At 42.4% G+C, this 27,866-nt stretch overlaps 1 long non-coding RNA gene across 1 annotated transcript; it reads right to left on the bottom strand.

Moving 5' to 3' along the window:
* Positions 1-1,823: 1,823 nt before the first annotated feature.
* On the bottom strand, positions 1,824-24,650 carry LOC121135369. Its single transcript, XR_005872515.1, has 3 exons — positions 24,541-24,650; positions 5,235-5,559; positions 1,824-2,877 (listed from the first exon to the last, which is right to left on the bottom strand). It is a non-coding gene; the product is annotated as an uncharacterized LOC121135369 (long non-coding RNA).
* Between the last annotated feature and the right edge of the window lie 3,216 nt (positions 24,651-27,866).

Raw genomic sequence — 27,866 nt, 5'->3', positions numbered from 1 at the left:
ATCCTAGTGTTTATATGTGGGCACACCAGACCTTGAACAGAGACCCACTTCCCCTTCGGCCTGGGAGTAGGCAGCTGTGTAAGACAATGTTTACTGAAAACATGTTTACTGAAAACAATTCAGTGCCATAAAGCTCTTGGTAGGGCTCTGATAAGGGCTCGCTCACTGAAACACCATGACTTTGATTCCCCCCTATGGCTAGATGCTTTTTCCTGCTCCCTGCTGTTTCTCCCCGATTCTGGTGCCCGGAGATTTAACCACCAGCCAGGAGGGTGAGAAGTCTATGAGAGCTGTGAGAGGTGTGTGAGAGCTCGGTTTGAGAATTGTGTGTGTATGGATGACAGAAGTCTTTAAAAAAAGGGAAGCGTTTTTTCTTGGGGAGTTCTCCTAAGCCGACTTGGGCTTTTCTTAATGCAACCAACCGGTCTCTGTGTCATCTATCCCGACCACCTCGCTACATTCTCGGATGCAGGCTGCTCAACAGGTGCAACATTTATATATTATCCTTCTGTGGTCTTTGATGGAGTTGAAGACAGATAGTTATAATTATAGTTTTCCTAAAAATATTGTAACTATGTTCTTACTTGATAACTGTTCTTTCATATATAATTTGACTATGTTAAAGTTAAGACCTTTCTTTTTGTTTAAACAGAAAAGAGGAGATGTTGGGGGGGAAGTCCTGTGCATTTGTCAATAAAGCACTGCTGGCCAATAGGAATCTAGATAGGTGGGACTAGGAGTCCAGGAGGACTCTGGGAAGGAGAAACACAGAGAGTCAAGATGTAATGCCATGGGGTAGGAAGCCTGGAAACTTCTCCGGTAAGAGATATACTTAGATTAACAATTATGGGGTAATTACTTAAGTCAGAACTAGCCAGTAGGAAACAAGCAAGGCCACCAGCTTCATAATTAATATAGCCTCCTGTGTGTTTATTTAGAACTGATGCGGCTCTAGAACCAGGCTGGCGGGAAGGCTTCTCTCAAGGAAAAGGTTTCTCTTTATAAATATTTCTTTGTTAACATTAATGTTTTAGTTTTCTAGAGAAGGGATTTCCTGACAGCAATCTTCAACTGCTTCAGAAAGAGAATGAGGATCCACTTCCTTGACTTCACCTGATTCGACTGGAGGCATCTGAACTGCCCCACATCATTGACTCTACCTGACAAGCACTATCCTGAAACTGGCTTGAAACTACATCACTCTACACAACTCCGGACCAAGAAACTGAAACAGCACATCTTCTACAATCTGGCCAGAGCTTCAGATGAGAGCTTCAATCAACACTAGAACCCCAGTCAGGAACTTCAATCAAGCATCTCCTGCCATACAGAGACTGTCTGATCTACTGAGATTTTGTTACACTAACATTTTTCTTCTCACAGGTCCCCATGAGATTATCATCGTCCCATCTCAGCAGGAAGTAGTTTTGAGAATTCCATGCCCCCTCTCCCTACTATTGATATTATAGGATAGTTTATACCTGTTAGTGTTAGTTTTCAATTTAGAGTTGGGATTGGAAGGAGGTGTTCAGATTTGGGTGTTTCTTTCAGATAAGTTTAGGTTTAGATAGAATAGATGTGTGATACATTTTGTTCATTGATACAAGTTAAATATCCTTTTTAGACTAAAAGGGGAATTGTAGGAGGAAGCCTGTATGCCGCCATTAACCATGTGACTTACTAGAGGCACATACAGATGAGGTAATAAAAGAGCAGTTTACCACACCGCTAACCACACCCACTTTAGGCATGACTAAAGACGTATACAGACGGACATAAAGACGTATACATACATAGGCAGTGAACTACGTCACTAGCCAGGCCTACTTTTGGGCATGGTTAGGGGGGCGTTACGGGAGAAGGCATAAAAGATTGAACAGCGGAAGTCTTGGTCTTTTTTTTCCAGATTTGGCTTCCAGTTCAGCAGCGGAAAACTTCTGGGCTCATCTGGGTTACTTGTTTGGTATCTTGTGAGTAAGTGTGCCATTTATCATTACAGCATCAGGCATGTGAGTGCTTACAACCAAGTCCAGGCCCTCTTAAAGTGCCCTTAACCACTGAACCATATGTCTAGGCCCTGATGCAACACCAATTTGTCTACCTCTGGCCGGTTCCCAGAATGGAGACAACACAAAATGAACCCTGAGTGCAGAGTGCAGAGGCCAGTCCAGACTTCAGATGCAGTCCTTGCGCTGTCCATGCTTGCAGTTCGCTGTTCCATATCAGGTCACTGACGACACTAGATGTGCAAATACGATACAAACTACGCAAGGACACAGGTCACCAGTGGGCTCATCATCTGTGAACTAGGCAAAGCCCAATTTTCCAGCCAGTTGGGCAGTGGCTGTACTCTGTCACATGGACACAAACAGTGGAGGGGGGTGGGAGCTTGACCCTTTGGGAGGCTCCCAGACTTTGAAAAGAAAGCCTGGATGTGTGGCTCCAAATTCTGCTCCATACTTGTATAACTGGTTGTCTCCACACTTGCCTTATGCATTTTATAATGGCTCAACTGATGTCTTTAAACCCAAGGACATGTCCAGATGCCCTTCAGTTTAGCTGGGATTATGCTCTCATAAACCCATCTTAACTTGAAAAGTTAAGTGGAAAGAGCAGTCAGTACACTAATCCCCCTCACTTCAAAGATGGGCATATGCTGTGGAGACCATTCATATGACATGATTTGCTGGGAGCTATAGCTTCTGGCACTGCTCAGCATCTATCTAGGCAAAGGAAAAATTAAAACCGGGGTTTTTTTTGTGCAGCCTTTGTGCCACTTTCACAAGATCATAACATCAAAAGTTGAAAGTCCAGGTCTCCTATGAACTGTCTCCAGTCTGTCATCTCACATCTCTTCTCTCCAAGCCATTCTGATTGCTGCAAAAGAGAAGCTGATTAGTATATATCCATTTAGCAGAATAATAGTACTAAGTTCTCTCCTAGGGGCTACGATTTGGCCAGTCACAGGTCTTTTCCTTAGCTAACAGCACTAAGCACAGGGGTCCGTTTTTATCTAGCAGGCTTCAAATCCAATCAGGAAATGGATGGTAACTCCCATAGCATTCCTGCCGCTGTGACACCAGTGGTCCTATATTCCAGCATTTTATAAAACATGGGCTCTGGGGATCAAAGTCAGGTCCCTGATCTTGTGAAGCAAACACTTTACTAACTGAAGCAGACAGTGCCATGCCTGCTTTTTCAACCATGTCTTGATTGACATCCAAATAGCCTCACAGTCAGCATATTTCAGTTCCCCACTAGGCTCTTCCAGGTCTCCCAGTCTCTCAAGGTCTATTATAAATGGAAGAATTGTCAACTTCAGGAGAAAGTGCTTCCACATCCTTAGAAGTGTCTTCAATAGTTTTTTGGCCATACCTTATTTACTTTTCACACTCTGTTTTGTTAATGCTGGGGTTCTTTGCAAAGTTTAACAACAGGAATTCTCTCCATCCAGTAGTTTTTGTACCATCTCTAGTCCTGTGTCTACTACTGTATTACATTGGTAGGTACCAAGACAGCATAAGATTCACCCCTCAGATGTCCATTTGAGCCAGTCAGGCAGGGGTTGTTCCTGTCTTCCTGAATGTGTCTGCTCAGGAATTTGTCACACTCTTTGTAAGGGGGAAGCTGCCTCAAGTCCCCAGCTGGCTCAGAGGCACAGCAAACTACCATCATGGTACATGTGACCCATCCCAGCACAGGACTGCTCTGCCTAGGCCAGGAAGCTATCAGTACAAAGGAGTTCCTGCATTGCATAGCTGAGATCATTAATTGTTCCCCGGCATTGTTTTCCATGGAATAGTTATCTACTGCTCCTCAAAACTTAGTGGCCTGTGGCAAGGATCTAAATATTTCTCACACTCTCAGGAGCTGCCTGGGCTCAGCTGCGCTGCTCTTCAGCTCATTGTGGCATCAGTAGCTGCATTCATCTGGTTGTTTGATCTCTCCCTTAGCTGGGGTGGCCAGCATAAGTCAGACCCTCTTCTACCCAGCCTGTCTACAGGAAGTCATCATACTGCAGTCTCATCTGAGCTTCTTTGTATGGAGTCTAAGTCTCAAAACCAATGGCAGGGGTTCTTAAGGATAAAACCCAGAAATAGCACCCAAATTTACTTGTTAAAATGTGTCACCAGCAAGGATCAACACGGCATGTTGACAGGAGCCTTGCCATCATGGTGGCTCCATGAGCTAAGTCACAGTAAAAGCCTAATCTCTTTCAAAAAGCAAAATACCCCTACCAATTCATATCGCTATAAGCAATTTTGCTAATGTGCTGACTGTAGACATGTATTTTGTATAGAAATCCTTCCTATTTGAATTTCCATTTTCCTGCGGTGCTAGAAAAGATGTATTTCCACAAATTCATGCATTATGCATTTTTACTTTACCTATATATTTACATTTGTAAGTGGGCTGATCCCTTGTGGAAAGAGACACATTTTAAAATAGATTCAGGAGAAGTCATTTATAAAAACTGTGACACTCATGCTGCAATAAAAAGCACCATCACTTACCCCATTCCTTGACAAACAGAAGACCTGGGATGAGCTGTTCTCAAATTTTCTCTTAAGACCTCAACACTTCATACCCTATACAGCCTGCTTGACTTCTTTTATGGTGGTTAAAAAATAAAATGATACAACTTCTCATCCTTACCATTTATAAGCAGATATTCCTGTAGTGTTAGGTACAGTTGTGTCATTGTACAATACATCTCCAGAATGCCTTTGTGTTGTAAAACTGAATCTCTGCACCCCTTAACATCAGCAACAAAACCCTCATCCCTATCCCTCACTTCTACCATGAGTCTCTGAACTTGGTGATTCCAGGGACCTCACATGAGTTGTATTTATTCACAGTAGTAACTCTTTGGTGAGTAGCTCACCATGTCTTTGTAGTTCACAGCTATTTTGTTGATGTCAGGGTTCAGACTTTCCTTCCTGTTGGGCTGAGTAATGCTTCCAGGTGAGGGGTGCTCCTTGGACTTGATACACCGTGATACTTGTTCACCCTCCCTGATGGATCCCAGTGCCATGCTCACTTTTGACTTCTGTGAATATGCGCCTGTACTCACTGGGGATACACATATCAGCCTGTTTGGTTTTGATGGGCTCTCACTGTTCTTTCTCTCTTCTCCTGAGTTTACCTTCTCACACACGCTGCATCAACACGTTATATTCATATATTCATTCCTGAGCACACTGACTGGGCTGTGATCATCAGCACATACATACCATGACGAGAAGGGCTAGCTTTGATCCTCCACTGGGAGATGAGTGATTTTTACCCTCCACACAGTAAACTCCTTATGAATAGACAGCAAGATCACACCTTGGTAGTCCTCCCGTGGGCTCTGTGAACTTAAAGTCAGGGTTCCATAGCAGCAGTTCAAATCCAGATGGCTGGAGTGCTGGGAATCTGTGCCACTGAGGCTTCTCGTGTGTTTCTAAATGATTCAGTGTCCTCTTGGAACACTTGAGGCAAGTAATCTCTGTTGTTTGTGCCTCTCTGTGGCTCAGATCATTACAGAGAACTCTGTTGCATGATACTCCATCAAACCTGAGTGAATAGAGGGAGAGTTGACTGGAGCTGATGCCCCTGTGATCAAAACCCAGGGTTAGTGGGAGCTGATAATTGCACCTATGATGCCAGGAATGGTGGATTCCAGGTAATCAAATAGGCATGGATCACACTGTAGACCAGAGGATGGTATAGCTCACTAAAAGTAATAATTGGGTAGGACGTCATGCTGTCAGCAAGACATGAAGATACAAAAATAAAATTTTAGAAGAAAGAGCTTCTGGCCTTATAAAGTTAGGTTTTATGGAGAGAAAAACCTATGTTAAAGAGTCTACAAAGCTGAACAATTGATTAGATTGCCATGGCTTTGGAGAGTTAGAATTCTACAGATCAAGAGCCAGTTTTCTTAGACCATTTGACAGCCACCTATCATTCACCTCTTTGTCTGACTAAACAATCCATCAACTATTAAAACCTTTGGAATGTGTTCTTGGCAAATCATTCACTTCTACAACCCAGAAGTTAATAATTTAATTAGGTAACAATTGAAATCTACAGCAGAGAGTTCTCAACTTTGCCGTAAACAACCTACCTATAGTCTCTAAGAACGCACTTGGTAAATGCCTCAATTATGAATTTCTTTGTTCTGTAACCAACACAATCTCACACTTTCATTTCTATGAAATGTTATTGAGAGAAGCTGAATTTGTGTTTCCAGGCTATGGTTATCAGCCACTCATTCATATTTGGTTTAGAATAAACCATCTCTTGTTCTCTTTGAAGAATTGTGCCTTTCATCAATGTTTTCAACTGACTGACAATTCTAGAGCTAATGCACACATAACTAAATACATACAAGGAGAGGGAAAGAGAGAGAGAGAGAGAGAGAGAGAGAGAGAGAGAGAGAGAGAGAGAGAGAGAGAGAATCCATATCAGGTGGTGAGGGTCTCAACGCCAGGCTCCTGCCAAAGCTGGGAACCCTAAGACAGTATGGCAGTCTTAGGACAGAGAAGAAGATAGATGAGAACATACAAGTCTTACAGGTATGGAGGCAGAGTGGTTGCATATAGTCTGGGAAAGGAGCAGAAGACAAGGATGGCAAGATCCAGCCAATGAGCCCCAGTGTAGAGCCCTAAGGTCTTGCTGAGATGTTGGTCGCCAATGGCAGACTCTGTGAAAGAAAAGAGAGATGTAAGGCTGAGTAGAGAAGTCCCATCCAGCTGTGGGGAGACAGATGGAGGACAAGGACAAGCAAGGAGAGTGGGACCAAGGGGACCAGTTAGGTGCCTGAACTACAAATATCAAGAGAGATTCTAGCCTACTGGATAAGCTCTGATTCTCTTGAACTCTTGTTAGCTTTAAAAAGCAAAAACAAAACCACTTATTTATTTTCTTATTTTTAACTTTTCTTGTTTTTTCTATTTTTTACTAAAATAGAATTCTTTAAAACATATTTTAAGGTACAATATTTAAAGGAGAAAATATCCCTAAGATTCAGATAAGATAGAAATGAAAAATGTGTCCTCAACAGGCTGAAATGAAAGGCATTTCCTCAGGAGTCACAGTGGATGAAAGAAGTGCCTCCTTCCCAGAATTCTCCTCCCTTCACCCACCCACAGTGCGCACAGAGTGGAAGCTCCCGGCTATGAATGTGCCACAAAACGAATGACCATGTGAATGTCAACTCCTGTAGGCATGAGATGAGGATCTCGGGGACACTGTAGACGTCGCTATCTCATCTGCTCTCCAGAAGCAACACAACTGTGAGTGAGCAACCACCCAGCCACTGGAACCTCTCAGTCATATCCTACTCTATATCCTACTCCTGCCCCTGGCCAGCCAGACTCCGGGTAACAACGTAAACCTCCAGAATGTGCTTGTGTCGTGTTGCTCTGACACAGTCTCAGCACTTAACAAAGATGAAGAGGAGTGTGAGGAGAAACAAGACCAGAATACAGCTTCACTTTGCATCAGCTACAAATGTACTGAGTACTGGGATTGTTCAAAATGCAGAGTGAATTCTAATCCCATCTAATTACCATTGCAGCCTTATAAGGTTAGTGTATGACTGTCCCATTGAAATATCCGAAGCTCAGAACATTTAGTCATCTGTTTCAGGTCACATGGCTCAGAGTACAGAGCTGGTCTTGAACCCAAGCAGTTTGACTCCAGAGCCCTTGCTGTTCACCGGTGCACTTGCTGCTGTCCACAGGAACCAGCCTGCTGGAGAAAGCATGAGTGCTCCATGAGACACATGTGCTTTAAGATACAGGAGAAAACCTATAATCACAGCATGGGAAGGCAGAGGCAGGAGGAACAGGCAGTCAAGTCAAGGTCTGCCTTACCTACATAATGAGTTCAAAGCAAGCCTGAGCTACATGACATCCTGTCTCCAAAGAAAAATGGGGAGAGGTCCGGAATATTTCACCATAATATGATAATGGGAAAGTGTTTGCAAGTGCAAAACATTATTGTCTTTTTTTTTTTAATTTCGAGGTGAAGAAAGTTAGGGAAACCTGCAGCGGGCAGAGAAAGGTCTGAAATTAACACAAACTGTCCTAGCATAAGGTGAATCAACCATTCTTCCCACATGGAGGAATAAAGGACCGGGGCTGAGGGTAGAGATAAGGAATAAGATGAGGTCTTTTTCTCTGAGTTCTAGAAAATGTTCAGAATAATCCCAGAAGCAGAAATGAAAGGTTATGGGGCAAGAAACACCATTCAAAGAAAAATACAGCTGTCTGCACCAGAGAGAGAGAGAGAGAGAGGGAGAGGAGAGAGAGAGAGAAAAGACAACAGCAACACAAGTAGATTAGTGACCAATAGACATAATAGACATGTTCTACTAAAGAAAAAGGTAACACTTCAAACATCTAATTTGAGAGAATGCCAGAGGAGTTGGGATAAAACTGTTTACCAGTTCTATGTGAGAGCCAGAGCATCTGCCAACACTAGATGTGGGAGACAGTGGACCAGAGGGTCTTCTTAACAACAGCAAAACAAACCTCCCACGTGGAATAAAATTACCTGACGAATTCCTACATGCTAGCTCCTGAATATTTCATAGCATACTGCCCCCAAAACATTGTACTAGTCAATGTTCTCCTGAGAAACAGAAGCAACAGGAGAGATAGCTGATGTATGGGTGGGTGGAAGGATGGATAGACGACAGAGAATGTAATTTATTAGAAATCAGGTCATATAGTCATATAATTATGATACTGAGATTCCACACTTTTTGTCCTCTTGAAGTTAAAGACCCTTGAACGCTGATGACATAAGGCCCAAGTCCAAATGCCAGAGAACTGAATGAAGCAGAGTGAATTCTGAGACATCCAAGCTCAAGCCTCAGGCAGAAGAATCAGTCAAGTTCTCCCTTCCTCCCGCTTCTGTTCTGCCCAGGCCCTCAGCGGATGGGACAGTGGTACCTCCCACATAGAAAGAGCCATCTGCTTTATTCAGCCTGCATCCAGAATCACTGTCTCAACACTCCCAAACTTGATTAACCTGGGCATCTGGTGGACCACTCGGGTTGGCACATAAAACTACCACCACACAGTCACCTGGTAACACTCACGGGTCTGCAGTGGCTGCGTTTGGTAGATCAAGGTGTCAAGAACAGAGCTGCACTACTTCTTACAGTGGGTCTTCCGGCTCCACACGTCTCTCTTGACTTGCAGAGAGATGAGCAGAGGGGCAAGGGATATACTTGGGGCTTTGCAGGAGCAGGAGCAAAGAAGACCCAAGCCACAGTTAAAGCACGAAAACTCTTATATTTCATTCAAGCAAAGAGATACGAGTAAATAAAACAGCTTCTGAAGTACAAGAAAAAATGAGCAGCATGACAAATATTAGCAATATAACAAAGAACAATGAGAAAAATAAACAATCATAAAAGCTAGACTGCAAAGCCAAGTCAGCAAAAGTTCATAAAGACAAATAAGCAGAGATGGGATTTGAACTTAGGGAATCAGAGTTCATAGTCCAAACTTCCAAAATGCCACTCTTATAGCTTCAGACCTGCTGGCTGTCACATTCACATGTCAATTACTGTCACAGGAAGTCTGAATTGCTTCTCCCACGGGGTTATAAATAGCAGAAAAGCCAAGTCTGGTGTCACAAGCAAGAGACACACAAGAAATAAATGAGCCAGAGGTTTCTACAGAAAGGAGCAGTCAGAGTGTACCAGGAAAATGTGAACAGAATGTGGAGGCCCTACAAATACGAGGTCTGAATTCAAAAGGTGGAAGAAGAGATGGAGGCCTGAGACTCATGAAGGAAGCAGACTCCACAGAAATTCAAAAGGCCAAAGTGGAGAGGGGGGGAGAGCTGAGAAACCTGGGTAAGTAGCAGCCCTGTGAGGACCAGCCGTGGAGGAGAGGGTTAGATCCACCCATCTGTCAGCATTCATCCAAGAGTTCCCACTCTCCAGGCCAACAACCACCCAAATACACATAGAAGTGGGAGCTGAAGCCGGGCAGTGGTGGCGCGTGCCTTTAATCCCAGCATGCTGGAGGCAGAGGCAGGCGGATCTCTGTGAGTTTGAAGCCAGCCTGGTCTACAGAGCGAGTTCCAGGACAGCTAAGGCTATGCAAAGAAACCCTGTCTTGAAAAACCAAAAAAGAAAAAGGAGGAGGAGGAAGAGGGAAGGGAGAAAGAGAAAGAACGAAAGAAAGAAAGAATAAAAGAAAGAAAGAAAGAAGGAAAGAAGGAAAGAAAGAAGGAAAGAAAAAGGAAGGAAGGAGAAAAGAAGTGAAAGGCGACACAGTCTGCTATGGAGGGAGCTAAGTGCTGTGGAAGATTTGATTGGAGTGGGTGGAGACTTGTCCAGGATGTCAGCCCAGGTTTCCTGGGGAGGTAACATTTGAGCACAGAGCTGATGAAATTCTCTGGCACAGACCTTCCCTGATGACAGCAGCAGCAGCCCCAGTCCTTGTCCCAACGTTCTTCAACTTCCTGACCGGTTTTTTGTTTGTCTGTCTGTCTGGTTGGTTTGGTTTGTTGGACAGGGTTTCTATGTGTAGCCCTAGCTGTCCTGGAATTTGCTCTGTAGACCAGGCTGGCCTTGCACTCACAGAGATCCACCTGCCTCTGTCTCCCAAGTACTGGGACCACCGCCCAGCTAAACCTGTTTGTTTTCATATCATTGGTCAGTTTCTGAATACCTGATATTGATTGTCTGTAGCTAGATTCCACCCACAATATAAGCTAAGCTCTAGGAAATAAAGATTCAGCCAGACCATAGCAGACACCAGATAACCACATACAAACAGATCACTGCCATCCCTGACATGTGAGACACACTCTTTTGCCCAAGCATACTTCCATGCTATCACTTCTCAAAGCCCTGATACAGTTTGATGCTGGCAAGACTGCCCTGTGGAAAGAGGCAAAGTAATGGTCCAGGAGAAAGGAGAGATCTACAGTTACAAGATCTTCCAGAGCCTGGGTGTGGATGGCAGGTCAGGTGTCTGTGGAAGACAGGCATCAGACACACCAGGCCATGGTCATCGAGTCCCAGGACCCAGCTGGTGAGAACAAATGAAGGTGCGCTAAGGGAGGTGGTGATTAAAAGGTGAGGGGCTCTCAAAGTCAAGCAGCTTCCATTCTGGGAAGTGTGCCCATGAGAGTGACACACCGGGACTGCCATTGGTGGTACAGATATTCTCAGTCTCATGGAGGCCTAAAATCAGGACAGTATATGAGTTTTTGCTGGTGAAACTCATAAGAACGAGTTCATATAGACAAATCTAAGAATGTCTACTGGGAAGATTATACAAATGGGAGTTCTGAGTTCAAACCCCCTCCTGACCCTAATCCACAATCAGGGAACAAACTCTACAGAAGATAATTTTCTTACCAAGGCATCACTGCCACTTGCACATGGGGACCCTGTTGTTGTTTCAGTAGTTCCTGGGCCTCTGCAACCCAGAGATGTGAATAGCATAACAGCCAATGGCAAGTTCTGTCATTTGGGCGGAACTTAAAACAGCAGGACCCATATGGAGAGGAAATTATTTTAAAAGGACCAAAATGTCTAATTTGCATAACCTATGTTTCTTGTTCCTGTTTTCACCAACTGGCTGTTATATGAATATCTGAATATTTGATGACAGATTGATATAATAATATCATTTGCCAAAACCTCCCATTGTTGGGAAGGATTTGAACCAATTTTCTCTTTCTGTTCAGGATGTCAGTATATGGAAAGAAATTAAAAGGTGCCAGAATGGGTTAAGGAAAATTGTTTACCTCAAGAATTTTAAATAGTAGGGCCTCACCCTCCCTGGGGAAAGGAGTGGGGATTGGGGGAGGGGGATGGGGGTTGGTGGGAGGGCGTGGAAGGAAGGGAGGGAGAGGGAGTTGGGATTGACATGTGAAGCAACTTTGTTTCTAATTTAAATTTAAGTAAATAATTTGAAGGCAGAATGAAATTCAGTGAAAGGAATTCAGAGGCACATCTCCTAAGAAATCGGAGGAAGTTTAATCGGCCTCTACTAACTACTATGCCATAGTTTTCTGTAATAAAAGTTTATATGCAAAAATATATGCAAATATAAACACAGTGCTTCTAAACCCAAACTCATTTAGAGACAATATCCCAAGTCATAATTCAGGCCCTTGGTCTTACCCAGGCTGCAGACTTTGACACAAGTGTTATGTGGAGCCTACTGTCTATATCCTGCTTTATTTAGTTAGATACAGATATATTTTGTTGGATATAGGTATATAGGCTTCAGAACCTCCAACTAAAACTCCTACTGGATTAGTTATCAAAATATTAATAAGTGAGACCTACCCAAACTTTGTCACTTGGGGCAACATTTTCCCCCTAGGTTAGAAAAAGTCAGGGGTGCCCAACCCTCAAAAGGCCTTTTCAATCTTCTAAACATGATGATGTTCACTTCTAAATGGCAGATCTCCTTGTCATGTTTGTACTTAGACCAAACGAGGCCTTGTGAAAATTGTTTCTTCTACTCCACTCACCCAAACAAACAGTCTTGTGATGACTCTGTCTCCACCCTGACTGCGATCTGCTATGGGTCACAGCAGTCCCCTGCACACATGCATTCGAGGTAGAAACAATGTGCAGTGGGAGGGATGGGCTCACCTTCGTCCTTAGAGATGAGTCAACAGCCCACACTCCTGGGAACATCATCTTAGGAAATTTCACAAAGAAAACAGAAATATAAAAAAAATTCCACCTTGAAAAGGACACTGAACTGCCAGGGCTGGCCTGAGCAAGTTCTCCACCCACTTCTCCTGGGTTCTCAGATGGTCTTCATACTTGTCCCTAGACTTAACCCACATCACATGTATGTAATCCTCCCTTTCATCTTTCCTTCTTCCATTCCTCATTCCTTTCTGCCTTCTCTCATTCCTTCCTTTACCCTTTCTCTTTCCTTCCTTCCTTTTCTTCTTGCCTCCCCCTCTGCTGAAATCCAAGAGGAGTACTGCAAAGAAGCAGAGAGGATTCACATAGATACCATCTGATAAGGAAGTAGAAATGGATTAGAGGTGACATCACGTGCTTACACATTTGGATCCATGCTGGGATCCATGGGGGAATGTGTGGAAAGAAGCAGTCTCTTACTGGGTTAATCTTCAGTTGTGTTACATCAGTGACATTTGAATGTTTTGTGGCTTAAGCCTGCATGGTAGGTGGATTTCCAGACATCAGGGCTCCTCCTCTCTACCCTCCTGCTGCTCTCCTGAGGTCGGTGGTCTTGGCAGCCTGGGAAGGCAGCTGAATGCCAGGTGAGATCAACACATGTTTTGTCTCTTTTTCTATCTTCCATGGGAAGGTTATTCTCTATATGGGGCATAAGTTCTTCACCTGGAGACCTTGCCACCAGACATGGGGATACCTTCTGGATACTACCAGTGAGCTTCCCCCAAAATAGAGGCAGAAATGAAATCTGGAACACTTGGTATTTATCAGGGGCTGCATCTGTCTGAGAATGGAGGAATCACACCTGGGACCATTGAACTGGTCACTTGACATGCATGTGACAAGCAAGGCTTGAATATGGGTCTTGACCCAGGAGAAGCAGAATTCTCCCTTCCCTTCCTACAGCGTTCCTGGCTCCAAGAGATGACTTCCATCCTGCACACCCAGTGTTCCTTTTCTCCCAAAGGGGTGCCATACTGGCCCTGAGGAGGTGCCATGCTGGCCCTGAGGGTACCCCTCAGCGAGAAAGTCTCAACAAGTCAGAATGTGAAGATCTCCCAAACCTTTCTTCTAATAATATCCTTTCTGAGGACCAAGGAACTCTTTCATGATGCAGCTCCTGAAACTGTACTTCTTTGGAAAGTGAACTTATGTTAGCCTACACTGAGCTGAGCCATGCCTGTCTGAACTCCGAGGAGCGCTCCAATCATGGGACCAGCAGAAGAACATGGTAGCTCATACCATGAACAGCTGTGCCTTCAGGGTTCAGAATAGGCCTGATCCAGGACAGCATCAGAGAGCTCAGTGCTAGCAGCCCAGGACTCCAGTCAATGCGTAGGCCAGTTCAACTGCTGACTCTGTATCTCAGAGAAGAAAGAGTCAGTTGTTCCCACTGGGAGCAGTGGTGACCAGAGATCAACAAGCTGTGGTAGAGGCTGGTTCCCATGAAACTGAAACATCCCTGGGATCTTTCCTAAGGGAGAGTAGCTGTGAGCTGGGCCACTGCCCACATGGTCTTGCTTGATGACAGAAGGAACTAGGGAGGAGACCCCATTTCCCAGTGACTGGGAAGCAGTTTCAGCTTAGCATGTGACAGTTGCGTGGGCACCAAATCACAGAGTGGTATTGGAGTCCCAATTCAGGTGGCTGCAGGCAGATGCATTTCAACACAAGATGATCCTAATCTCCCCAACTAAATCCTCCTGTGCCTCCCACCAAGTATGCCCTACAGAAGCACAACTCTGTTGTGGTCACTGTCACATACAGAGGCCCCAGGTTTTCCCACAGACCCACCTCTGTGACTTGCCACCAGTCTCATTGCCCTGCTCATTATTCCTTGCTATGCCTAATGGCTTTATTGAAGTCACATGCTGTGACATTTACCCTTGCATTTGCCCAGATTAGTAGTTTGCAATAGGTTCACAGCTGTACAAACATCACTACCAGTTGATTCCAGTACATTTTCATTACCCTAAAAAGGCCATAATCATTAGCAGTCAACCTCCATTTACCCTGTGCATAGACACTAACTGCCCTCATAGATGGGCTTATTGTATAGGCATACAAGTATAACCTCTGTAGCCAGTTCTTTTGCTATAGCATAATGTCAACATTCCTCCACATGAATGACTTAACTGACATTCTCCTATGTGGTTATACCACACTTTGTGGATTTTGATTTCTCTTTTGACAAACAATGTTAAACATGTGTGTGTGTGTGTGTGTGTGTGTGTGCTCGTGTGCACACACGTGCCTGTGTGTTTGAGAAATGTCTATTAAAATCTGATGTCTCTTTGTTAACTGGATTTCTGATCCATTTGTGGATGGTTAGAATTCTTCAAATGGTATTGATAGGAAAAGAAAAAATAGAGGAAAATCACCCACTGGCTTGAGGGATATTGGGGCCACTGATACCCAGGATGGGATAAGCTGTCTGCAGTAGTGGAAGGGGAAGTGGGAACTCCTGTGGGTTGAGTAGAGAGTAGAGGTGCAGACAGCACACCCGAGAAGAGGAATGTATAATTTTTGAAAAAGAAAAAGAACCTAAAGTTGTGTGGGTAGGGAGTAGAGAGGATCTGGGAGGAGTTGAGGGAGGAGAATGGGATCAAAATATGTTGTATGAAAGCCATTATAATTTAAAAACACATTCTAAAAAAAGAAAAGGGAAGGGAGGTTGGAGGGAGCTGACAGAAATATACCAGTATGGGGGTGCACTGACCCATGTGCTCTCTTCTTGCTTGTCGTGAACTCATTGATTTCTTGAAACAATTTATTTAACTCTTTGTCTGCCTCTCCAACTGATCCCTAACACTTTAAATCTGGGGGTAGTCCTCCTAGCAACAGTGCCAATGGTACCTAACACATAAGCACTGATCAATAACGGGTTTGGGAGTGGGGTGCACATTTCTGAATAACAAGTGTTATCTGAGTAAGATAATCTTGTGCTATTCCAAGAGTGCATGACTTGTTCTGAAGGGATTCAGGAAAAAATAGAACTCAGGTTCCCCTACTGTTAAAAACAGCGTCTTGAACTGTCATCCATGTAGAACTCATTGTTTTTTCACCATATGCTCTGGTGCTGACAACAACCAGGGAGAGCAGATTCCAGCTCCCACGAACCCTAGGATGTGGGATAAGCTCAGCCAGTGAGGGTGAGCATGGGGAAGAGCCAAGGCACCTGGCATCCTACTAGTCTGCTCGGCCATTGCTATGGGAGAGCCCATTTGCTGTGTTGCAGAACATTGTCCCTTAGCTCTACTTGCCTGGAAACTAAGTAGAAATGGCAATCAACAATCACAAATCTTAAAGGTGGTTGAGACCACATTACATTTCATGTTCTTCTCTTGAATAGTTACTAGGAAAAGGAGGAAAGGCATGAGTATAGGAGTCAGACAGATAAAGACAATTCCCAACTCCAAGTTCATGTAGCACCTATGGGGCTCTGAGTGTTTGTGTCTCTCCAAAAAGTAACTTCTATTGTTCTGGGGTTAAATGGAGGGAGCTTTGGGAGGTTAATCGGGATTCCATTTTTGCGATGAAAAGCCTTCCATCCTTTTTGCCTCATGGGGACACAGGAGGCACGTCCATGAGAAATGAATCCTTAGCAGACACAGCATCTGCTGATACTTTGACATTTGATATCCTGGACTTGCACTGTATCCAATAAGTTCATACTACTGGTAAGTTATTCAATACTATGATACAGCAAATCAAGTTAAGAGAAAACCCTAACCAAATCTCCTAAAGAATGAATCTCATGACTTATTTGGGACACATGGAAAATATCTTTGCACGTCTTTGGTGTGCTTACACTACACTACCTTTTCCCAGGTTCCGTTATAACCTCATTGTTCTAGAGACCAAGATTCACCCCTCTGAGAAATGTACCCAAACCGCCTGCCTCATTTGATGCTATTGGGAGGTAGAAAGAGGCACAAACTGTCACTGTATTTGAATCTTATACAATATGACAGTTGCATTAAAATAGGAATCAAACACAAAACTAACATGCTGTGAACACAAAGATCCTAACATGCTTTTTGTACTCTCTGGCAAAAAGAAAAGGTGAGAAAAGTCTGATGAAACATTAGTATTCATTGAATCTGAGTGGCAGCTGTGTGCTTATCTATAGTAAACAACTTTGCATCCCAAGTGGTAGAAAAGGAGGCATGCAGTAGGGCTGGTGGAGGGAGGGGATGGCTGGTGGGTGGGTATTATATATGTTTCTCTGTGGAGAAGTGAGCAAATGTCTACCAAACCCGGATAGAGCACTGAGCAAAGACAGCTAGGCAAACCAATGAATTTACTGGGGTCACTTTCAGGAGCGTAGGTGGCTCAGGAAGCTGCATTACCACAAAGCATGGGTGACAATGGCCAGCACAGAGGTTTCACCCAGCAACTGATGGAGACAGATACAGACCCTCAGCCAAACATTAGCCAGACCTTGGCAAATCCTGTGGAAGAGGGAGAGGGAGGATTGAAGGAGCCAAAGGGGTCAAGGGTACCACAAGAAAACCCACAGAATCAACTAACCTCACTGACCTCCCTACCAGGTAACCACATTCCTTAGGTTCAGAGAGGTCAGCAGAAACTAAAGAATGGAACACCCTCAAAGCAAAAAAATCTAGACCAATCACCTCAACCATCCTAACCAGAGATGTCAAGATATTAGTGCAAAATCACACACATTGACAGTCAAAACTGTGTGCCTCCACCAGAACTCAGTAACCCTACTGCAGTAGGCCCAGAGAAATGCAATATAATTGAAACACAAGACAAGAATTTCAAAATAGTGTTGTGAATATGTTCAAGAAACTTAAAGCGGATATGAATACATTCCTTAATGAAGTCTGTGAAAACACAGGGAGTGAAATGAAATAATGGAAACAGTTCAAGACATGAAAATAGAATCACTAAAGAAAATATCTAAACAGATAAATTGGAAATAAAAATTTTAGGAATCAAACAAACACCCCAGAAGCAAGCCTCACCAACAACGTAGAAGACATGGAAGAGTGAAAAGCAGTCACTGAAAACAAGGTAAACGAAATGGATACCTCAGTCAAAGAAAATGTTAAACCTAAAATTATCCAAGCAAAAAACAATAAACTTGGGAACCAATGAAAAGACTAAATGTACAAATAACACAATTCTGTTTTCAAATCCAAGAAAAAGACGGATTAACACATTGGCTTTAAATACAGGGTCTATTTTTCTGCTGCATCAAAGAAATACTCCTTAACATAAAGGATAGATATCACCTCAGGGTAAAAGATGGAAAAAGATATTTCAAGCAAATGTAGTCATTTTAATATCTGACAAAACAGACTTCAAAACAAAACTAATCAAAAGAAATGGGGAAGGACACTGCATACTCATCAAAGGAAAGATCCACTGAGATGATATTATAATTCTAAACGGTTATATACCAAACACAAGGGCATCCAAGTTCTGAAAAGAAACTCTACTACAGCTAAATTATTCTATTGACCCTCACACAGTGATAGGAGTTGACTTTAATACCCTATTCTCATCAATAGATGGGTAATCTAAATGGAGAAATGTCAGAGCTTATGTCATAAACCAAATGAACATAACAGATGTTTACAGGACATTTCACCCAAAAACAAAAGAATATACTTCTTCTCAGGAATTCATGGAAAATTCTCCAAAATTGACCATGCTCTGGGACACAAAATAAATCTCAACAGATAAAAGAAAATTGAAATAACACCCTGCATCCTATTTGACCACCACGGGTTAAAGCTGGATATCAACAACAATAGAAGCAACAGAAAGCTTACAAACTCATGGAAACCAAACAACTCATTACTGAATGAAAATTGATCAAGATAGAAGTTAAAAAGGAAATTAAAACTCTTAGAATTGAATGAAAATGCAAACCCGAAATATCCAAACCTATGGGACACAATGAAGGCAGTTCTAAGCAGCAAGTTCATAACAATAATTGCCTATTGTATTGTAATATTTTATTAGCAATTTGAAAGCTCTAGAACAAAAAGAAGAAACGATATCCAAGAAGAATAGACAGCAATAAATAATCAAACTAGAAATCAATAAACTAGAAACAACAACAAAACAAACAAAGAATCAATGAAATGAAGTTGGTTCTTTGAGAAAATCAGTAAGATTGACAAACTCTTAGGCAAAATACCTAAACGACATAAAGACCCAACAAAGAAAGGGAATTAAAGATTGATTTTCCTTATGAATATCAGTGTAAAAATCCTCAGTAAAACACTTGCAAACTCTATACCCAAAAGATGCCCAGTCACACAAAAGGATGTCTGTTCCACTATGTTCATAGCAGCGTTATATGTAATAGCTAGATCCTGGAAGCAACCTAGATGCCCTACAACTGAAGAGTGGATAGGGAAAATGTGGTACATTTACACAATGAACTACTACTCAGTGGAACAAAAATAATGGAATCTTGAAATTTGCAGGCAAATGGATAGCACTAGAAGAAACCATCCTGAGTGAGGTAACCCAATCACAAAAAGACAAACATGGTATGTACTCACTCATATATGGATTTTAGATATGGATCAGGGGAGTATCAGCCTACAATCCCATTGCCAGTGAGTATGGGAAACAGGGAGGTTCCCAAGAGAGATGCATTATACCCCAGAGAAGTGGAATGAGCCAAGATCTCCTGAGCATATTGAGAACATAGGGGGATGGGAGAGGGAACCAGGAAAAAGAGAGGGGGGGTAAGGGGAGGGGAGAAGAAGGCATGGGGGGCAGGAAGGTTGAGTCAAGGTAAGAATAGAGGAGAGCAGGATGATACCATAATAGATGGAGTCATTATAGGCTTGAGGAGAGAGCTGACACTAGTGAGATCTCTAGAGATCTACAAGGATAACACCAACTGGAAAACTAAGCAGTAGTGGAGAGACTACATTAATAGCCCCTCCTTGATGATAAGGTTGATGACTACCTTATATGCCATCCTAGAACCTTCATCCAGGGATTAATGGAAGCAGAGACAGATACCCACAGCTAAACACTGAACTGAACTCCTGGAACCCAGTGACAGAGATGGAGGAATGATGAACAAAGGGGTCAAGACTGCTGGTGAAACCCACAAAGACATCTCAATGGACAAGGGGGGAGCTCTTGAACCCCAAACTGATGGCTGAGAGGCCAACAGGGGACTGATCCAGACTCCATCAATGTAATGTCAGTGAGGAGGCCTCAGAAAACTCTGGGCCCTTGGGTAGTAGATCAGTGTTTACCATGAGTATGAATGAACTTTGGGAGCCCATTCCAAATAGAGGGATGCTCTTTCTCAGCCTGGACACATGGAGAAGGCCCTAGGTCCTGCCCTGGATGAAATGACAGACTCTGGAGATCCCCCCAAGGAGGGCCTCACCCTCCCTGGGGAATAATATGGGGATTGGGTGGGGGGCTGGAGGGGTGCTGGTGGAGGGACAAGGGAGGAAGGGTGTGAGAGGGAGATGGGATTGACATGTGAAGCATTCATGTTTCTAATTTAAATAAAAACATATATTGAGGGGAGAAGACACTTGCAAACTCTATCCAACAACACAACAAAAAATCATCCACCATGACCAAGTAGGCTTCATCCCAGAGATGCAGAAGTGATTCAATATATATAAATCAATAGACATAATCTACTGTATAAATAGACTGAAAAGTAAAAATTACATGATCATCTTATTAGATGCAGAAAAGACCTTTGACAAAATTCAGCAATGCTTCATAATAAAAGTCCTGGAGAGACTAGGGAACAAGGGACATGCCTCAACCTAATAAAGGCAATGAACTTGAGCCCACAGCCAACATCAACCTAAACAGAGAGAAACTCAACACATTTCTGCTAAAATTAGGAACATGATAAGGATGCCCATTCTCTCCATACCTATTTAGTATAGTATTAAAATCTTAGAGCAATGGAGCAACTGACAATCAAAGGAATACAAATAGGAAAGGAAGACGTCAAAGTACCTATTTTCAGGAGTAAGATTTTATACACAAAAGACCCTAAAAGCTCCACCAGGAAATTTCTACAACTGATAAACACTTCCAGAGAAGTAGCAGCACACAAAATTACCTCATAAAAACTAGTAGCCTCCCCATATATGAATGACAAATAGAGAAAGAAATCAGGAAAATAATACCTTTCACAATAGCCTTGAAATATGTCTTAGGAATGACTCTAACCAAGCACGTGAAGGCCTTGTATAACAAAAATGTAAAGACATTGATGAAAGAAACTGAAGGTATCAGAAGATGGAACTATTTCCCATGCTCATGGATTAGTAGGACTAATATAGCAAAAATGGCTATCCTCCAAAAGTCTATCTACAGATTCAATGCATCTCCATCAAAATTCCAACACAATTATTCACAGATATTGAAGGGACAATTTTCAACTCTGTGTAGAAACGCGCGCGCACACACACACACACATGCACAAAAGCAGGGTAGCTAAAACAATTCTGAATAATAAAAGACCTACTAGAGGTGTCACCACCCCCAACTTCAAGTTATACTGCAGAGCTATAGTGTAAAAGACAAACAAACAAAAACAATAAAATAAAAAACATGGCATTGTTACTAAAGCAGAGACATTGATCAATGGAATCAAATTGAAGGCTCATATATAAGACCACTCACCTATAGACACTTGTAAAGTGTAGCCTTCTTGCCTGGTGCCAGCGCCCTGCCGAACCCCCAAATAACACACAGGACACTATATTAATTATAAGCTGTTGGCCATTTGTTATTGTTTCTCATTGGCTAGCTCTGACTTAATTATTGACCCATAATCACCAATATATATTTTTATAAGGACTTATCTTTCCGAGAACACAGACTTGTGTCCCCTCTTCCCAGGAATCACATGGCGACGGGGATTACATTTCCTTGAATCCTCCTAGACTCCTAGTCCCACCTATCTTGCTTCCTTATTGGCCAACAGTGCTTTATTTACATATACACAGGACTTCCTAATCAGACACTTGATTTTTATTTTTACTTTTATTGATTCCTTGTTGATTACACATCATGAATTATGATCCCACTTATCTTCCCTTGTCCTCAAACCTGCCCTCTGCCCTTGCAACCTCCCTCCCAAATCAAATACCAATTTAAAAGAAAAACCCACAACCAAACCAAAGAAACAAAACAAAAATAAAAACAAGCAAACCAAAAGAAAAACAAGTCTCTTGTGGGAGCTGTAGTATGGCCCATTGAGTCACAAAGTTTTCCTTGATTTTTTTATAAAGAAGTTGGAAAAGCCGGGCGGTGGTGGCGCACGCCTTTAATCCCAGCACTCGGGAGGCAGAGGCAGGCGGTTCTCTGTGAGTTCGAGGCTGGGCTAGACCGATAGCCTTCAAAACAATACAGAGAAACCCTGTCTTGTAAAAACCCCCCAAAAAAAGAAGTTGGAAAAAAGACAGCATCTTCAACTAATGGTACTAATCAAATTGAATGGCTGTACATAGAAGAATGTAAATAGAAACTCATTTATCACCCTGCACAAAACTTAACTTCAAAAGAATAAGGGACCTCAACTTAAAACCAGATACTCCGAAACTGGTAGAGAAAAAAGAGGGGTATAATCTTGAACTCACGGGCACAGGAAAGGATTTTCTGAATGGGAACCAATAGCACAGGCAGGAAGAAAAACAATTAATAAATGGGATCTCACCTGCTCTATTTATTAAAAAAGGGAAACAGGAGGATTGGGTCTGGAAGAGAGTGGAGGTGGGGAAATGGGAGGAGTGGAGGGAGGGGAAACGGTGGTCAGGATGTAATCTATGAGAAAAGAATTTAAATAAACAAATGTGACCTCATAAAACTGAAAAATCTGTATGGCAAAGGACACTGTCATTCAGACAAAGCAGCAGCCTACAACATCGGGAAGAATCTGTACAAATGATGCATTCATTAGGGGGTTAATATTAAAATATGTAAAGAAGCAAAAACTGGATGGGCTCAGGACTTAAGAGCACTGGAGGATCCAGGTTCAATTCCCAGCACCCACATAACAGCTTACAACTGTAACTCCAGTTCCAGGGCATCTGCCACCTTCATACCAATGCTCATAAAAGAAAGAAAACAAATAACCAATTTCTAAAATGGTGTACAGATCTAAATAGTTCTGAAAATATGAAACACAAATATCTGAGAAATATTTAAATGTCGTGTTCAACTTCCTTCATCATCAGGGGAAAAAAATCAAAACTTGAAATTTCATCTTATACCAGTTTCCATGGCTTTGAAGTTTTTGTTTGTTTGTGTTTTGGCTCTTATTGCTTTGTTTGAGCATTTTAAATCTTACTAGTCTTTTTCTTGGGTATTATGGCTTTGATTTTGTGTTTTTAATGTGTGTGTGTGTTTCTTGTGCTTCTTCACTTATTAAAATTTTCTGTTTGCTCTTTTTGTTTTTTGTTTGCCTGTTTGTTTTCTAAAGAGAGACAGAGGGAAAGAAGGTGTGAACTTGAATGGGTGGAGAAGTGGGAAGAGGGAAAATCATAATAAGAATATATTGTATGAATTTTCAATAAAAGGTCTGTAGGTTCTATTTATATATTTATTACAATATGTATATGTCACAAGAATAGTTTCAGACAGGGGCCATTTATGTGAGAGGAGGTGGAGGAGTAGGAACAGATGGGGTCTGAGGAAAGAGGGAGAAGGCACTGTGACAGGAAGTAGCAGATGCAAACAAGAGGGATTCCTGTTTGACTCTGAGTTAGAGAAAGCAGGTCATCACCTGCAGCTTGAATAGTAAGCTGTGAGAGGCAGGTCATCTCATGTGAACAGTGGTGATGGGAATCACTGAAAAGAACATCTGGCACACTTGCCTGTACCTGCTGGCTGGTCTTTTCCAATTACAGATTCATTAACCTTCGAGAACAGATCACATACAGATTAAGTGGCCTGAGATTCTGTCTCAGCCTTGCTCACCATCCTGCCCCAGGTTCAAAGTGCTGTGTTAAGTTATTTCCAGTCTTTCCTCTGTGGCCTTATTTGTGGATTAGGAGGGCACCTCTTTAAGGTGGACAGTGTTGAGAGCTAGGGCCTAGAGTTGGAGATGTTTGGAGAGGACAGCTGTACAAGTCTCCAGCAGATGTTAGACAGGCAAACAGGCAAAGATTCTTCTTAGATTGGGGTACCTTATGGCTTTCCAGGGCACCCTGGGCTCTATCGAGCAAAGCCTTCTGGGAAGCTCCATCCTGACATCTGACATACAAGAGTCTCTGAGGCTCCTCTTCTCTTCTCTGTGGAGACACTGAGCAGATGCAACAAGATGTAGGATGCCAGAGGAGTGAGAGGTCCCTGGACCTTTCTCCAATAAGATAAGTAGAAATATTTAGATTGATAGAAATGGGTTAATTGTTAAGTCAGAGCTAGCCAATAAGAAACCTTAGCCAATGGCCAACAGCTTTATAATTAATATAAGTCTTGTGTGTTCATTTGGGGCTGAAGTGGCAGTGGGGCCTGTTGTGCCCAAGTCACAAAGATCCCCAGAGACCACCAGGAAGACAGACCCACCAAACTGCAAAAGCAAGGTTTCATTGATTGTTCATCCAACCATGGCAGGGACCCTGTCTAGCAAGCTGATGCAGCAGGCTCCAGAGGGAGCAAAGTTCCCTGTTTACTGCTAGATTTTAAAGACAAAAGTTACAGGATTACATCAGTAGGTTTCTGATGGGTTGACATTTGGGAACAATTAGGAGAATTTTTCCAAGTCATATTTTGGCATGAAATACCTGAAGATGGAAACAAGCCACAACCATGATACCAGGAAGGGGGTAGTAGGATACTCTATTTGAGAGAGAGAAGTCACTTACGTGAGAAGCCAAGAACTGAGCATGCTCCTTCTGTTGGTCTCTGACCATGATCGTAGCCCCAAGATAGAGCGTGTGCCCCTTCCTTTTCCTTTTATCTCTCCCCCCTCACATACCTGTGACCAGTGTTGTGGATACATAAGATCTCTCCCAACAAATACTTGTGTACCAATTGTTCTCATTGGTCAGTGCTGAGAGGAAACATTCTGTGGTTTCTATGGCTTTGTCTTGTTACTTGCAGGTGACCTGTTCATAGATACCAACAGTTTTCAGAACTGTATCCTGAAGATTACAAGGGAGTTTTTGGTCTCCCCTGGAGTTTCTTTTGTGGCCAAACAATTCCCAGGAACCAAGTACCTAGGAGGCTGGGGGTGGGGGAGGGCCTAGAGTTTCTTTGTGTTCAATTTTGGCCCTAGGCTCCGGGAGGCCAAAGGGTCTGGAGTTTCTTTGTGTCAGAGGCCTACATGTCTTTTCTGTAGCCTGTCGTGGCTGCTAAAGCAGGGGCTAAGTGAGGGTCTGGTCCCTTTATTTCTAAATTATTAGAAGTGAAACCTTTGAGTTCAGTTTACCCCTTTCAGGATCTAGTGATGAAAAACTGCATGGCTCTTTTAAGAGGTCCTGTTAACAACTGAATGGTGTGTATGAGCTGCTGTCAGTGGCAGTGACCACCTCTCCAAGCCATCAGCATACTGATTGATAGTGGCTAGACCAAGGTGGTGAGCACAGCTCCCAGTGCTGGTGGTAAGGTTATGGCCCCATCTTGGAAAGACAGCAGTTAAAACAGTCTCAGCTTTGATTTCAGCAATGTTGTTTAGCAGATAAAAGATGCATGGTCAGAAGAAGGTAAAGATTTACAGTGAAGACAGACTCAGATGAAGTTAAACCTCTAAAGGACTTAAAATGTGTTCAAAAATATATGTAGGCTTGGGGAAAAAAAGAAAGATAGGAACTGGGTGTGGTAGCACACACCTTTAATCCCAGCAATTGGGAGGCAGAGACAAGCAGATCTCTGTGATTTCAAGGCCAGCCTCATGTACAGAGTGAATTCCAGGGCAGCCAAAGTTACACAGAGAAACCCTGTCTCTTGAAAGAAAAAAATAAAAGTAAAAGAAATAGGGTAATAATAAATAATTGAGTAAGTCATGTAAAGATGGAAAATACACAGCAGAGTGACTGCTGAACTTGCAAAGCAAGATGGGACAGTCCTGAATGGTTCCTACTTCATGGAAGTGTCTGCCAGATATTCTGCAGGACACAGAGAAAAATGACTGACAAACTATCAATACAGGTGGGATCACTTCAAATTTCCTGCTTCACTGAAAAGTCTGTCAGATACACTGTGGTGTATGGGCTGAAGATGGATGCTCCAATGTTACAGAGGAACTTTGGGTGACTGACCAGGCAATGAGATGTCTCTGTCAATTCTATAGTATATATATTATCCTTCTGTAGTCTTTGATGGAGTTGAAGACAGATAGTTACGGTTATGGTTTTCATTAGTAATGATAATAGATAGGTTACATATAAAATTTTAAATTCACAAAGATAGGATAGATGATAGAATATTTTCTTTGAATCTTGCTGTTAATAGAATCAATATTGTAACTATAGTTCTTACATGATAACTGTTTTGTTATATATTTTACTATGTTAAAGTTAAACCCTTCTTTTTATTTAGATAGAAAAAGGAGATGATGGAGAATGTTGTTCTGTGCATATGTTTATCTTATTGGTTGATGAATAAAACACTGTTGGCCAATAGGGTGGCAAGATAGGTGTCTAGGATATGGGGAGGATTCTGGGAAGCATAGGTAGAGAGGAATTGACATGTGATCCCAAGAAGTGATGTAGCTGGGCAGAAACTGCCACTAGCTAACCACAGAGATGTGGAGGTCTGTACAGACAGACAGCAAGTGACATAGCTGGGCAAAATCAGAATATAGGCAGGGACCGACAGGAAATCACTCTCCTCTTCTCTTCTCTGTGAAGACACTGAACAGACGCAACAGGATGCCAGAAAGGTCCCTAGACCTTTCTCTGTTAAGACAAGACCACATGGAAATACTTTGATTGATAGAAATGGGTTAATAATTAAGTCAGAGCTAGCCAATAAGAAACCTTAGCCAAGAGCCAACAGCTTTATAATTAAAGAAAAAAAAAGAATCTCTTGGAGGAGTAAGTTGAACTCCCAGCAGGGAGGAATAATGGCAGATGCAGTTTAATATCAGAGTCCTGGTATCCCAGGATATGTGTGTGTGTGTGTGTGTGTGTGTGTGTGTGTGTGTGTGTGTGTGTGTGTGGTGTGTGTGTACACATGTATGTGCCTGTGCATGCATAAGCGAGGTGTAGCATGTGGGCACATGTGCCCAAGTGTGCCCATGTGGAGGCTGGAGGAGAATGCCAGGTGTTTGTCTATCACTCCCCTTCCTGACTTCCTTTTCTATCTTCACCCTGCATAGCACTGGGATTACAAACACATATGTGGCCACACCTGTCTTTTTTAACATGGGTACCAGGGATTTGAACTCAGGTCTTCATGCTTGTACTGCAAGTATTCTTACCTATTGAGCTATCTTCCTAGTTCCTGTTTCTTTATGTGAATGTGAAAGTGTGACCTGCTGCATTATTCCATAACATTTCATTTGTCTCAATTTATAGTGCCACCTAGGCATGAGATTAATAGAGCTAAGGCTGAAGAGATGGCTCAATGTTAGAAGCATTTCTGCTCTTCCAGATGTTCAGTTCCCAGCACCTATGTCAGGTGACTCACAACTGCCAGTAACTCCAGTTCAGGGTATCAGATCCTCTCTGGTTTCCTTGGACATTGCACTCAGGTGGTACTCATACATAGACTCTGGCACATACACACATGCACATATAATAAATAAATCTTTTTTAAAAGACTGATAGCATTCTGCAAAAATACTTCTGTTGAGGAAACTCATTTTAACAATTTGTATAAATTTGTTTGTTTTTATTTCTTCAAGCTATAGGACCACTTCCTGAAATAATACAATAATGATTAAAGAATTATTGGAAATATACTATTTGTTTCCCTTTGAACTTGATAATTTGAGTAGCTTGAACTAAAAATGACTCTCCAAAAGAAATCTCTAGTATAGGAGGCAAGAGACACAAATTTAGGCATGATTGGTTTTAGCACCTAACCCTTTGAAAAGAAGCCCCACAGACTCTATACATCTAAAAATGTTGTTTGAGAATTTATACATAAATATAATATATTTTAATCAAATCCATCCCGCACTAACTCCTCTCCACCTCATCACCTCTCACCACTTTCCCTCCAAATTTCATATATTCTTTTTTTA

This window comes from Mesocricetus auratus, unplaced genomic scaffold (genome assembly GCF_017639785.1).
Source record: "Mesocricetus auratus isolate SY011 unplaced genomic scaffold, BCM_Maur_2.0 Super-Scaffold_4256, whole genome shotgun sequence".
Taxonomy (NCBI): domain Eukaryota; kingdom Metazoa; phylum Chordata; class Mammalia; order Rodentia; family Cricetidae; genus Mesocricetus; species Mesocricetus auratus.
This window is presented reverse-complemented; position numbering and strand designations above follow the sequence as displayed.